This window comes from Ictidomys tridecemlineatus, chromosome 1, assembly GCF_052094955.1.
Source record: "Ictidomys tridecemlineatus isolate mIctTri1 chromosome 1, mIctTri1.hap1, whole genome shotgun sequence".
NCBI classification, from domain to species: Eukaryota; Metazoa; Chordata; class Mammalia; order Rodentia; family Sciuridae; genus Ictidomys; species Ictidomys tridecemlineatus.
Window position 1 is genome coordinate 229,240,842 of NC_135477.1, and position 14,839 is coordinate 229,255,680.

Consider the following 14,839-nt stretch of genomic DNA (forward strand, 5'->3'; position numbering starts at 1 on the left):
GTCCCACAGTTTCATGTCAATGGTGGACATTTTGCTATACAGTCCAAATTTCATAAATATGTAATTTAACTCAATTTCTCCCCATGACCAACTTGTGTTCCTTTTGGATCTGTTTTCCTTCATGATAAGAATGATTATGTGGCATTCATTTTCAAATTATTTTGGTAAACTTCACATCTTCCACTTTAGCAAAGTTGGCATGAATTGTTAATTTCAGTTGACTCATTTTATTTATTTTTATTAACAAATATTAACTATACACTTTATTGTCTGATATTTCCATAAATTAACACAGTGTGCAAAGATCGAATCCAACTTCCCTTCCCAACATCTAGTAACTGTTATTCTGCTTTTAGGTCAATTTCTTTTAGCTTCCACAACTGAGAGAGAATATGGATTACTTGTCTTTCTGGATTTGTCTTATTTAACTTGACATAATGTCCTCCATTTCCATCCATTTTGGTGGAAATCACATAGTTTTTTTCTTTTTAATACCAAATAACATTCAATTGTGTTTATATACCAGATGTTTTTTTTAGTCCATTCATCTAATGGCCCCAGGTGGATTCTTCGCTATTGTGAATCGTGCTGTAGTAAACATGGTCATGCAAATATCTCATTGTTATATTCACTTCATTTCCTTGGGACATCTAACCAAAAATGGGATAGCTGAGTTTTATGATAATAGAATATGTTGGGAGCCACATTGAGTTACCAGACCTTCCAGTCCTGATGCACCATGAGAATCTGAAAGATCATTGGTCTTTTGCCCCTGCTCAGATAGCAAGGCCAGTCTTCTGAGTAGGCATAACCCCTGGGGTTGAGTTACACTCACTTATTTTTATAATTTTTTTTTTGTAATCCTACCAATTTGCCCTTTGGGGGATAGAATGTTCCATGGAAATTCCTTTTGTGTGTTACCTTCTCTTATTCTGCCTTTGGATGTGGCCTTCCTAGATGTCAGTCAATCTGCTGATAGCCAACATCATGAAGCTAGACTCAACCCCCTGAAACCTGACCCCTTGCCCCATTTGAATGGCTTCTCCCCAATAAAAGTGTTCAGCACATGTTCTCTCTCTCTCTGTCTCTCTCTCTCTCTCTCTCTCTCTTCCTCATCCCAGACCCCTAAGGTCAGAGGAGCTGTCACAGGTCCAAAGAAAAATGTATCTCTGTTGTAAGGGTCCGGTGAAGCGTCGGAGAAAGAGACCACCAAGAGACCACTCATGCAATTGACAGAAGGGGATTTATTGAACCAGCATGCTGGGGCTCAGTGCCCACTCAAGAAAGGAGAGCAGCCCAGAGCCCCAGGCAGGGGTTGAGCAGTGTTTAAGTACACTTTTTGGAGAGGGTGGGGGGCTTTGCATACATCAGAACAAATCATCATGAGGCACGGGAAAATTGAACAACAACTCTGAGACATGATTAGTACATTCATTGGCGGGAACAGATTGGGCAGGGTGATTGGTCACTTCTAAGTGGGGTACACATTCAAACTGATTGGTTTTAGGGCCTAAAGGACTACGTGACAAACTACACAGAGTCCCAGGTTATTAGACAACCAGGGAGTTAGTGGGAATATTTACTGGGTAGTTCAGGTATTGTCCTAACAGAGGATTTTAACAATACCTGATCCTTCACTTTTTAATTCAGGCCCTGCAGCTTGGCAACTTTACAATGCCCGGTCTTTTACACTTTAACTCAGGCTTTGCAGTTTAGAAACAGCTTAGAAATTTTACCCTTACACTGGCACTTGTGTGATTATTATGTACAGCCCAGTTCACCTGGAGTGACCCTGAGTGTTTTAGTTGTGAGAAACGCCACAAGAGTATTTTTATTTAGTTATTTGAGGAACCCTCATACTGTTTTCCATAATGACTATACTAATTAACATTTCACTAACAACAGTGTTCCTTTTTCTCTACATACTCATCAGCATTTGTTATTTTTTATAACATTCTTCCTAACTGTGGTGAGATGGGTCTCATCCTAGTTTTGATTCTCATTTCCCTGAGGACTAAACATATTGAACATTTTTGCATGTATTTGTTAGTCATTTGTATTTCTTCTTGAGAACAGTCTATTTAGATCATTTGCCCAATTTTAAATTAGGTTTATCTGGAGACTTTTTGTTATTGAGCTTTTGAAATTTCTATATTCTGGGTATTAACCTCTTGCCAGATTTATAGTGTACAAGTATTTTCTTCTATTCTGTAGGCTGTCTCTTTATTATGTTGATAGTTTCCTTTGATGTGCAGAAATTTTTTTAGTTCTATGTAACTCTATTTGTCAATTTTTGCATTTGTTCCTGTGCTTTGGAATTCTATCCACAAAATCACTGCTTATGCCAATGTCTTCAGGTGTTTTCCTTATATCTTCTAGTACTTTCAGAGTTTTAGGTCTTATATTTAGTTAAGTCTTTCATCCAAATAAAGTTTATTTTTGTACAAGATGAGAAATGGGATCAAATTTCATTTTTATGCATGTGGCTATCCAGGTTTCCCAGCACTATTTATTGAAGAGGCTGACTTTTTTTCAATGTATGTTTTAGGTGCATTAGTCAAAAACAGGTGGCTGTATATGTGTTGATTTATTTCTGGATTCTCTATCCTGTTTTGTTGTCCTTTGTGTTTGTTTTTGTGTCAATACAATGTTTGGGGTTTTTTTTTTGGGGGGGGGCTGTTGTTTGTTCGTTTTTACTGTGGCTCTGTAGTATGTCTTGAAATTAGGTATTATGATGTCTACAACTTCATTCATTTTGCTCAAGATAGCTTAGACTAACGAAAACCTAATTGATGCCTCTTGAAGGGCTTAGAAAAGGCAGAACAAAACAAACCTAAAATTAGTAGAAGGGAAATAAATAAACAAAGCTCAGAGCATTTATAAATGAAATAAAGTCTAACAAAAATATAAAAGGGCAATGAAACAAAGACTTTTTTTTAAGATAAGCAAAATCAGCAAAGCTTTAATTAGATTAGCCCATAAAAAAGACAAAAAGAAGGCACTAAAACTGATACCACAGAAGCACAAGGGCTCATTAGAGGCTATCATGAAAAACCATAGGCTAACAACTTGGACACCTAGAAGAAATTTCTCAACATAGATGACCTGCCAAAATCTAACCACGGGGACATAAATGCACAATTAGACCAAAACAACAAATGAGTTTGAATCAGTAGTAAAAACTCTCCCAAAACAGTAGCAGCAAAAAGCTCAGGACTTCATGGCTTCTCTGATTACAAAGTTTTAATGAAGAACTAATGCCAATTCTTAGACTGTTTGAAAGAATCCTTCCAACTTGTTTTATGAGGCCAGCAGTATTCTGCTTCCAAAAACCAGACAAGGACACCAAAAAAGAGAAAACTGCAGACCAATACCCCTGAGGAACATAGGGGCTGACCTTGTGAACAGAATTCCAGCCATGGGAGTTCATGGGCTGACCTTGGTTTTCCTTCTGTCTCATTCATCCCTCTCTCCCCCTCCTCATCAAGATCACGCTCATAACTCCAGCCCATTTCACCTCACGGTTAATCTCTTCCATGGGAAATTCAATGTACAAGCTTCCTTACTTTTAACTTCTGTATTTTAAACCAGGTTTAAATTTCTAAATCCCTTTTTTTTTATCAGTCACGTGTGCTCAAAATTTGAATGCCTATTTTACATCCAAATTCCTTAAGCTTGCCCATAAAATATTTTACCATCTGACACAAAAGCAGTGTCAAGGGGTCGTTTATAGATGGATCTTAGCCCTCTTAATTCCCTACCTGACACTTGAACAGGCCAGCAAAAGTGCCATCCACTATCAGGGGGACAATGGCCAGTGTCTCTTTGGAGAGTTCTTCCTGACCAGGGGAATCCAAGCCACCCTAAAATTTACAATCTCAAATAATTAGCAAGTAACAAAGCACAAACACTTAGAAATACATTTACAGAAAATGAAGCTCCTGATAGATCTAATCCACATGGGTTCTAGAACTAGACAAAGGGAAAGTGGCTCCTTAGTTTATTTAAGGGGGTAATCAAAGACAGGGATAAGGTTTCAAGAGCAGAGTCTTGCTTCTTGATGTCTTGCAATCACCAGGTTGATTGACATCTTGGCAGGTCACACCCATCTCAGGTGCAGTGTGGGATCTTTGGCAGAGCTTGAAGGGCAAGTTCCCCTGCATTAGGTGGTCAATCCCTGTGGGGGGTGCCACAGGGAGTTCCCAATGCCAGGCTTATTCCCTTCAGGAGGCTACTATGAGCAGTAGTCCACACACAGCCCAGGGAGGGCAGCTGACAATCCATGCCAGGCTCAGTGGCACATGCCTGTAATCTCAGTGACTCTGGAGACTAAGGCAGGAGGATCGAGAGTTCAAAGCCAGCCTGGCAACTTAGCAAGGTCCTAAGCAACTTAAGGGAGACCCAGTCTCTAAAAAAGGGCTGGGGACTGTCTCAGTGGTTGGGTGCCCCTAGGTTCAATCCCTGGTCCCAAAATAATAATAATAATAATAATAATAATAATAATAATAATAATAATAATACTATCTGCATAATACAAGGAGTTTGCCACACCAAGGTAGCCTCGAGATAGAGCATGGACTATCTCTTCCCTTTCTTGAAAAAAAAACCTAGTATCATTTTTATCTGACCCCAAACCAAAGTTTCTGCCTTGTCTTCCTATAATCCCTACAATCACTGTGTTTTAAACTCAAAATTAATTTGTCATCATCTATTGAACCATTTTCAATTTGTTTTACTAAATGGAATTCCATATCAATTTCCTTTTCTTTACAACTCAGCACCAATCTCACTTTTCCACAAAGACCCTGACTTCTCGTAGCTGATGGGAGTCCTTCCTTCAATACATTACTTCAACCTAAGATAAATTTTGTTATTGATCATTTATATCTTTGTTCTATTTTTATTACTTTAAGCAGTTAAAAACTCTTTGTGTAAAGTTTAAACCTGTTAAAAATCTTGGTACATGTACAAGAATGTATGATTTTAGTGTAGGGGCTGACTCTTTGTTCTAATTTGTCTTCCATAGAGTAGAAATTCCATACTCTGTCAAATGAAGGCATGACATTGTTATGCTCGAATTCGGGACCCCCAAGACCACCAGAGACCCAAGATCGATGTAAGCAGCAAAGAGATGTTTATTGCGAGCTAGCTAGGTCCTCCGCATGCACACACAGCAACTGGTGACACTGAGAGGCCCCGAGCCCAGGGTTTGCAGCAGTTTTATACGTTCTCTGGAGAGGGCAGGGACTTCACATACATCATAGCAAATCATCACACAGCGCGGGAAAATCAAATAACAACTCTAAAACATGATTAGCACATTCACTGGCGGGAACAAGTTGGGTAGGGGTGATTGGTCAGTACAAAAGGGGTATTCTTTGAACTGATTGGTTTAAGCCAAGAGGGGTGTACGTGCGGAACTACATGGTTTCCCAACTTGTTATCAACTACCATAATCTACTGGGAGGGTCATCTGGCATCCCAGGTATTTCCCTGTCTCATGCTGATTGGTGGCTGCTAGGGGGTTGCTATGGATCTCCACTTAGTCTGACTGAGTCAGGGACACCTGGGGCAGCAGATCTCTCCTGTTATTTGTAGATAAACAACTTAGCAGGGTGGGAATGTGCTTAGGAGTTTTCTGTGGGTTTTTCCAAGGACAAAGGTCATGTCCCTTTCTTGAACAGGCTTTGCTCTGAGATAGAGGCTGCTTTTTCAACATCGTAAATAGCAATCCACTTCTGTCACTGGTGATCTAATTCAGTTGTTTTCAAGTGGGAGTGATTTTCACCCTTTGGGAAATACTTTTCAATGTCTGGCAGTTTCACAACTGTTATGGAAGTTTGTGTGGTATCTACTAGGTGGAGATGAGGGATATTAAAAATTCTACCCTTATCCTGAGGCTTCAATAACGTTCTTAAGAAATATTATTTTGTGTCAAAAGATGGCCAAATAGAGTTTCAAAGCCACCTCCCCAGCTTTAACCAGAGAATCTCTCTAAACAACTGGACGGGACACTGAAATAATTTGTAGATCTTTATTTTTAAATGGCTACTATGAAGCAAAAAACCAAGAAAAATCAAGCCATGAGTGAAAACCAATGGTATTTTGTTAGGGAAAGTGAGTTAGAAAACACAGAACTCCTGTAATGGGCAAATAGCAACAAACACGTGTGCAGTGAGAAAATTCTCTGGTTACATTGTAAGAGGGGTCTAGCAGAGCATCGGAGGGAGAGACCACACAAGAGACTTACTCCATGCAATTGGCAAAAGGGGATTTATTGGGGATCCATTCCAGCGCACTGGGGCTCCATGCTTACTCAAGAAGGGAGAGCAGCCCAGAGCCCAGAGCTGAGGTCAAGCAGAGCTTAAGTACACTTTCTGGAGAGGGCGGTGGGCTTTGCCTACATCAGAACAAATCATCATGAGGCACGGGAAAATTGAACAACAACTCTGAGACGTGATTGGCACATTCATTGGCGGGAACAGGTTGGGCAGGGGTGATTGGTCATTCCTAAGCGGGTTACACATTCAAACTGATTGGTTCGGGCCCTGTGACAAACTGCACAGGGCCCTAGGCTAAATGGCCAGTAGGGCGTTGTTTTAACTATCAGGAATTCCAGGTTCTGGGTGTAACAGAGGAATTTAATAATACCTAATCCTTTACATTCAAGCTTTCCAGCTTAGAAACTTTACCCTTTCAACATGGAGTGTAAGAGCTCCCTGGCTGAGGATGAAAGGAGTTTCAGTGGGGAGGTCCAGAGTCTCCCAGAAAGGGAGAATAGATGAAGCATAAGGGTTCCAGACCAATAACCCAGACACAGCAAAGAACCTTTGGAAAAGTAAATAGCTGCTCCTCTCCACACTGGGTGTTGCTATGAGGCCTGCTACCTCTTCAACTCTGGGAACCCATACAGAGTGGACCTGTGTGCCATTGGCAATGCTCCTTTTGCTCAGGAACATGATCTTTCTGGGAAGGAGAAAGGAAAGCAGGCAGACAGATGCCTTCCTCGCATGTCCTAGCTTCTGACTCACAGCTGGCTGAGCTGCATCTGCTCCAAGGTGCTTAAGCTGCATTTCCCCAATGGGAGCAAAGAAAAGCCCGGGAGAGCAAGTATCTAGCATTTTCAGTATTTACAGAGACAGACTTGCTTTCTGTACTTTGAACAGACTAGTAAAAGTAGGAGGATTCTTCACACGCATATACAGAGTAGTCTTCCAAAGTGAGTACTAAAGGTATTTTAAAATACAAAATATACTACACCATTTAAACAAGAACATGATTTAGATAAGACATAAGCTAATAATAAACTTGTTCCTTTAAAATGAGTACTGCAATTTTCTGTCAGTGTAAAAATATGGTTACACAGAACTAGCTTCTAAATAAACCATAGAAACGAAACGAGAATACACCTGTTTGCTCCCTTTAATTTCTGAATTAATATAAATTAATTATTACTCAGTCTCCTCTTTGTATTTACTTTTTCCTTTCTATGGTAAATCAATCATAGATATTCAAGTAGCATTTTTTTTCTTAACTCTCATTATCAGGTTTGAAATGGGTAATTGAATTTGACCTCTTTTAACAATTACCTATTCTTAAGACTGAGAAGCAGAGGCATAAAAGAACCTGTAATTTCCAGGTTATTACGTCTGGAAATATTCTCATATCTAGGCTTGGGTGTGTGAGAAAAGAAGAAGGAAAAAACCCAGCACATCATTTTCTTTGTTTTGAGGGTGAATAGATCTTGAAGTCAGCAAGTTTAATAAAGTTTATAAAAATATGAAGGCTCAAAGATAGACTCTGGGGTAGTGCACTTTGGAAGCTGTGGCAATCTTTATGAAGTAAAAAAAAATTACCCAGAGTCTTAAGTGACTCTCCGAGAATGTTTCTCCCCAGAGATTGTTAATTTTCTGAAATGGAGAAAATATCTTTTAGAGCTCACTATTATCAGTGGCAGCTTGAAGAGCAATTCACATTTAAATAGCTGTTTCATTGCTTCTCCTTCTTTGCCAACTGCAGGATCCTGAAACACTAATGTGCACCCAGGAAAGAGATGGTATTGTAACATCACAATGCTAATATACTATGAATGTCATGCCTGACTTTTTTTATTGAGATGTCATCGGTTATTACATGATCTGGCTAAAAATATAATGGAAGGTAAAGAAGGTAAAGAGTAAAAGCTATTTATATTAAAATTTTGCATCAGTTTATAGCTTCTCTGAGATGTATTATTTCTCAGCTTTTTATCCAATCTACTTATATTCTAGCCTTTAGAATACTGTAAATACTTAAACTGAATGCATAGCGTACATGCCCTGAAGTAAATGCATAGCATATTATTTTCTAGATGACTCTAACCTTAAAATGTTATAAGACTTTGCTTTAAAATTACGATTGCTTTATCATTGACTTGGATAATTTACAAGTTTAATTGCATGTAGAACTTAAAGTATGTTCTAAGTGAAATATTTTAGAAAGCAGAGCTATAGTTTGTAAGTGTAATTTTATTTGCTAGGTTGAGTTATGTACGATTAGTTTTGATAGGTTAATAAATGTCCAGATATTAACAATTCCATGTCAACTAATCCATTGAAATTCAGATTACTTTAGAGTTAGTTGACTGAAAAAAATCACGCATTGTCCTTCCTCCTTCCTGAAATTTGGTGAACTTTTAGAACTTGGAGAGACAGAGTGAATGCTTGAACTCATTCCTTCACAAAGTTGATGAGGTTTTTTTTTACAAATTTCCCTGACAGTGTTTAATGGAGGCCATGCTGGGAATGACTCAGGGAAAACACAGGACAACTCATGGAATGTTAATGAAGTCCCAAAGAGGCCCTAGGCCAAAGTCCACCTGGAAGAAGTATTAATGAATAGCCCCCAGCAGATTTGAAGATAGCCCATCACAAAGAAGTGATAATGAAGTCCTTCCTGCTGAGACTACTTCTTTGGCCCACCTGTGTCCCACCCCTCAGGCCTTCCAACCTACATTCCCTCACCAAAACTATAAACAGGGGGAAACAACCGCACTTCCACGGGTTCCACCTCCTGGGTCCCCTTCTTCCTCCGGGAGAAGTCTTTTCTGCTGTCCTTTAATAAACTTCTAATCTCTACTCTGACCTTGCCTCGGCGTGCTTCTTTGGTATTATTCTTCAACATCGGGGAAGCAAGAACTCGTCACCGGTCAATAGCGGTAACATTACAAGTTAAGAATTAACATATTTTTTTTAAAAACTCTTTTTTTGTCTTTAAAGCTTGCAGTCTAATTCTAGTAATCTAAAATGTTGTGTGACTGTTTTGTTTAAATAAATAAGTAAATAAATAAAAAGGTGCAAATTTCCTTACTTTCTGACTGAAACAATTTCTGTAACAAATTCTTCCAATGTTCCTTATGTTTACTTAGCTTCTAGGTCTTTCTCTGATCCTGCACTAAATGCTTGTTGATTCCAAATAAGCGGGCATGCTTTTAATACTGCCTTTTGCCTTGAAGAGTCCTTGCTTCCCTGAATGCTGAAGTATAGCACCCAAGAAGCACCCAGAGGCAAGGGTAGAGTGGAAAGTGAAAGAGTTTATTAAAGATAGCAGAGAAGAAAACTTCCCTCAGGAGGAAGAAGAGGATTCAAAAGGTGGAATGTGGAAGGGGAAGTCTTCTCCCTTTTATAGCTAAGGTCTTTTGTACTTCTACATTCCTATCCTTTATTTTGCTTTATCTCCCTCTATCCTGTCTGTGGTGGGGATGCAGGTGAGAAGGCCAAAAGGCCCAAGATGCCCATGGGGCAGGGGAGGAGTGATCTGAGCAGGAAGGGCCTAGGGTGTTTTGATTAGCTTCTTCCTGTCTTGCTGGGAGCCTTGGAAACATTAACATTTTAATCTCCCAGGTGCTGTTCTGGTTTCTTAGGCTCAGATTGACTCCATTCTCTCTATTAGTCTTGATATTAGACCCGATTTACCCAACTACACTAATTACCTAGCTTTAAACCTGGCTTCACTTTTGTTTTTGTTTTGGCATGGACACACTGATTTATACTTCCACAGCACTTCTACAGAATGTTAGTGACTTCTAAGTTTGCTTTCATTCCACAGCCTGACTCCTGGGGAAAAAAAAGCTTGTCTTTTCTTTGTAGTGAAAATGTATGAAAGACATAAGTCAGTCAAATATTTACTGAATTAAACTTGAAAAATAATTTCTGTTTTTTAAAAAAAAATTCCCTGAAAAATAATCAAAGGTGTAAGACTGGAAGACGCCGCACCACACGACACAGATCACCAAAGAGTTTTTCACTTTATTTCAAAAGGCTGTGTGTTTATATAGGTCTAAGGAGAGGTCGCAGGGCTGAGGTAGATAACAGATCACCCATTTATTGGCAAGCTCTTCCATATGTCAGTTCCGGAGCCCAAGAAGTTAATTCTAATTGGGGCTAAGGCTTCCCACCAGCAGGGTTTGAACATTTCACGCCAGTGAAAGAAACAAAGAGGAGAAAGGGGGTAGTTAGACGCCATGCTGGGGTTTTTCTCTGGGGTGCTGCTGCCGTTATATGTTTTCCCAACAAAAGGGAAGTGCTAAAAATAATTCATGGATAATTTAATTATTCATTATCTTTATGTATATAAATACATTATATATATATATAATTTTCCCCCACTGTTGCATACTTGTCTGTGTAGACATCCATACACACACACATAAGCAAACGTATGTGTGGTATATATGTGTGTGCATATGTGTGTGTATGTGTGTGTCAGTGAAAAAGTTTAATTAATTAATTTGTAAAAACTTTGTGGAAATTAAAATTTTGTATTATAAAAGTGTATAATTCTGACCATATTCCTGTTCATCTATGATAGAAACATGGTCAGATTCTATTGTTTTCCAATTTCTATCAATACAATTTCAGCCTTCACTCCCCATCCCATTCAAAGCTTTCCCTTCTCCAACATAGTAAGAAGGATGTTGGTTTATTTGTCCTTCTCTTTTGTACCCATGTTGCTTTTGTCACTTTTTCAAAAAGGGAACCCTTAGGGACTCTTTTGTAACTGGCAGGTGGAAGGAGTTCACCTCATTATTCTTGTCTTTTATTCCTGTGACTTTAATAAACCTTCCTGTGTGTCTGGCCTATTTTAAATGGATATTGGCCAGGCGATGATCACAATGGGTCAGTCCTTCTATCCTTTAATAAACCCTTGACTAAGAAAAAATTCACTAGATTGTAGAGACCCTTATATGTGTTGTGTGGCACTAGTGAAATTCCAAGAAAATTGCAGAAATCCCTATATATGGCATGTTACATAGATTATTACAAATTTCTTGATATTTTAGCAGTTTTAAATGGAGCTTCATTTAAGTCTATATCACACACACTAATCAAGTGTCTGCTGTGTGTAAGATGTGCTTTTAAAGATTCTCAAAAACATCCATTCCCACGCTTTATCTACCACAAAAATAAGAATAAAGATCACATTTTTATCTTCAACTTGAATCTTTTTCCTGAACCTCATTCAGATTATTTAACAACTGCCTACAGACATGTCCACTTGAGAGTCCAGGAAGAAGACAGTTCACAGCGGGTCTATCATGTCCTTTGTCCCTTTCCAGATGTGGGAAGCAGTGATGATCCAGACTACTTGTCCTTGTAGAAACTTTCATGGTCAACATTGCTTAGTTAAAAACCTTAGAACTTGAAAGATGTTATTTATTGCTAAGTGGAAGTTACTTTGCAATACTTTTTCACCCCTGAATGACACCTAATCAAAGCAAAATATTATGGACTGAATTGTGTCACCTTGAAATTCATATGGTAAAGACCTAGTGGAAGTGTATTGCAAGATGCTGCGGCCTTTAAAGAGGTGATTAACACCATGATCTTTGACTTGATTTTTTTCACTCATACAGCAGGTATTTATTTAACATCTATTGTGCCAGGTACTGTTTTAAACCCTGGAAGTGAAACTGTTAAGGTTACCTAGGCCCTTGTTTCTCACAAGCTGATATTTTAACTGTAATATCTATAGCAATACATGAATAGATAGATGGTTAAGATTTTTTGGTTTTGGTTTTTTTTTTATATGAAAAAATACTGCTGGTTAAGTCTCTTAGTCTATGATATTTTGTTATGACTGGCCTAAAAGCTAATAGAGCATACAAAATATGACTAAGAGACTCTGAACTCTACCAGTGTTCTCTGGGCCAGTGTGAACCTCATGGATATATCATCAATGATTTCATGCTCTTGTTTTATTCCAGTAACAAAGTTTTTATTCCAGGCAAAAAAAAAAGACATGGGGAACTGCTTCTGACAGATGTGTCCAAAGACAAATTTTGCCTCTGTGCTTGGGGTTTGCTGAGGGCCATTACCAAGTAGGAATGACGCATCGAAATTTCCTTGCCAAGTGTACCCCATGCTGCTTAGAGGACATTCGATGGGACATTGCATGCATGCTTTAATAAGGTGACCTTGCTCAAGGACCGAGGTGGATCCGGGTTTAGAGCTGATCAGGTTTGAGGAAGTAACCGGCTCCTTGAGTTTAAGGCGTTGCCAGTTTAAGATAATGGGTTTTAGGGAAGTTGGAGATTGAAGATTATTGCTGGGATTAGGGTGTTCCTGTTGCTTGTTCCCGTTGAGTTCTCGTGAGATTAAAATGGGATTTGGAGAGAGCCTCGTGGAGTAGGTGAATTGTGCGGGCAGACGGCAGAACGCGATTGCCCCTGGACCTGTGTGGAGGCGGTGTGAGAGCTGGAATAAAGAATTGCTGTTTGAACCTACAAAGGTGTGTGGTGGCTCGTGATTCTGGTGCCAAGCCGAGACATTGGCTTTGGCAGGGGTTTGCCTATATTTCAAATCATTAGTAAAATTTAATGTTTAATACCCTGTGTGAGTTTTAGACTTCTGGAATGATAAGTCAATCTTTTGTGGTATTTCTAGTAGTCCTACGAAGTATCTAAAAATTTACATATTCAAAACTGAAGCAACCACTTCAGAACTTCAAATATGCATCTCAATATACAGTCCCCTGAATTACATTCTTAGAACTGCTATAAGAAAATACAAGAAACTAAATGACTTTAAATAAGAAATTTATTCCTGTACATTCTTGGAGGCTGGAAGTCCTCAATAAAGGTGGGGACAGGTCCTCACACTGTTTGAAGTCTCTAAGGAAAGATAAGTTGATTCCTTTTCTCTTACTTTTTAGCGTTGTTTGAAATTTATGGTCTTCCTTGGCTTGTAGACCCACCAGTACAATTTCGGCCTCTATCATCACATGGTAATCTTCTCTATATCTATGTCTATATCTCCCCACTTAAAAAAAAATAAAGCAAATAGTCATATTTGTTTATATTTCCATCCTACCCCAGTAACTTGTTTATAGCCAAATGTTTCCAAATAGAACTCAATTTCCACTTCACTTTCTTAATTTTATTTATTTATTTATGAATTTATTTATTTATTTTGGTGCTGGGGATTTAACCTAAGGGGTCTTTACTACTGAGCCACACCCCCATGTCTTTTTATTTTTTATTTTGAGACTAGGTCTCACTTAGTTTTTTAGGTGCTTGCTAAATTACTTGAGGCCAGGCTGGGACTTGGAATCCTCCTGTCTCAGCCTACCAAGTTTCTGGGACTACTGGTATGTGCCACCACACCTGGCTCATTTAAAGGATTTTAAAATCCTTTATTTAAATCCTTTTATTTAAAGGAAAATTAGGGCATAATGCATAGTTCATTCAATGATTTTTTTCACACATACAGCAGGTATTTATTTAACGTCTATTGTGCCAGGCATTGTTTTAAACCCTGATAGTCAAACTGTTAAGGCAAAAAAGGCCCTAGTTTCTCACAAGCTGATATTTTAACTGTAGCTACAGTGACACATGAATAGGTAGATGGTTAAGGGTGTTTTTTTTTTTGTTGTTGTTGTTTGTTTGTTTTGATAGTGGTAAGTGGTATGAGGAAAATAAAGTAGGTAGTGGGATCTGAGATGACTCAGTTGATGGAGACATATGAGAGCACCCTTGCTTAGACAAAGTGATAGGAGAAGGTTTCACTGAAAGGAATGCTGAAACTGAAATCTCAAGGAAAAATTTCTGGTGCAGAGCTCTTCTAGGTGAAAGGAAGGGGAAATGAAAAAGTTCTATGTCCTTGGAATAAAGAATAAAGAGGAAGCTCCCATAACTGACACTTAGTGCCCATGGGGAATGGAACCAAATGCCATCAGACATTTGCAAGTGCTCAGGTTGTGTGCTCATGACAATAAGACTAGATTTTATTCCAATTGCCATGGGATACTAGTAGGTAGCATTTAGCTAAGACTGTCATTTGTATTTTAGAAAACTCTTCCTACCTACTGTGTGAAGAATGAGAACTCTGAAGACAAATAGTGGAAGCAGAAATTAGTTCAGAGGTTATTGAATTAGTCTAGGTAAAAGATGATATTGGTTTAGACTAAAATTGGAACAGTGGAGATAGTGAGAGGCTTTGGCACAGATTTATCAGTTATGTACAGGAAACAACAACACTGCACCTGTGATATGTCAAATAATGGTCACCCAAAGATGTTCACATGCTGCCTTGTGGATATTTCATGTTATGTGGCAAATGGGATTTTACCTATGATTAAGATTAGGCAATCTAATAAAAGGGAATTATCATGGATTATCTCTGAAGGTACCATCTAATTTCATGAGCCCTTAAAAATAGTGAAATTTCTCTAGCTATAATAAAAAAAAATGATGAGGCAGAAGAAAAAGTTGCAGAGTTGAATCACTAGAGATATTGGCCCACCAAAGCTATAGGATGGGTGCATGAAGCACACAAGAGTGAATGCAGGCAGCTTCTAGGAG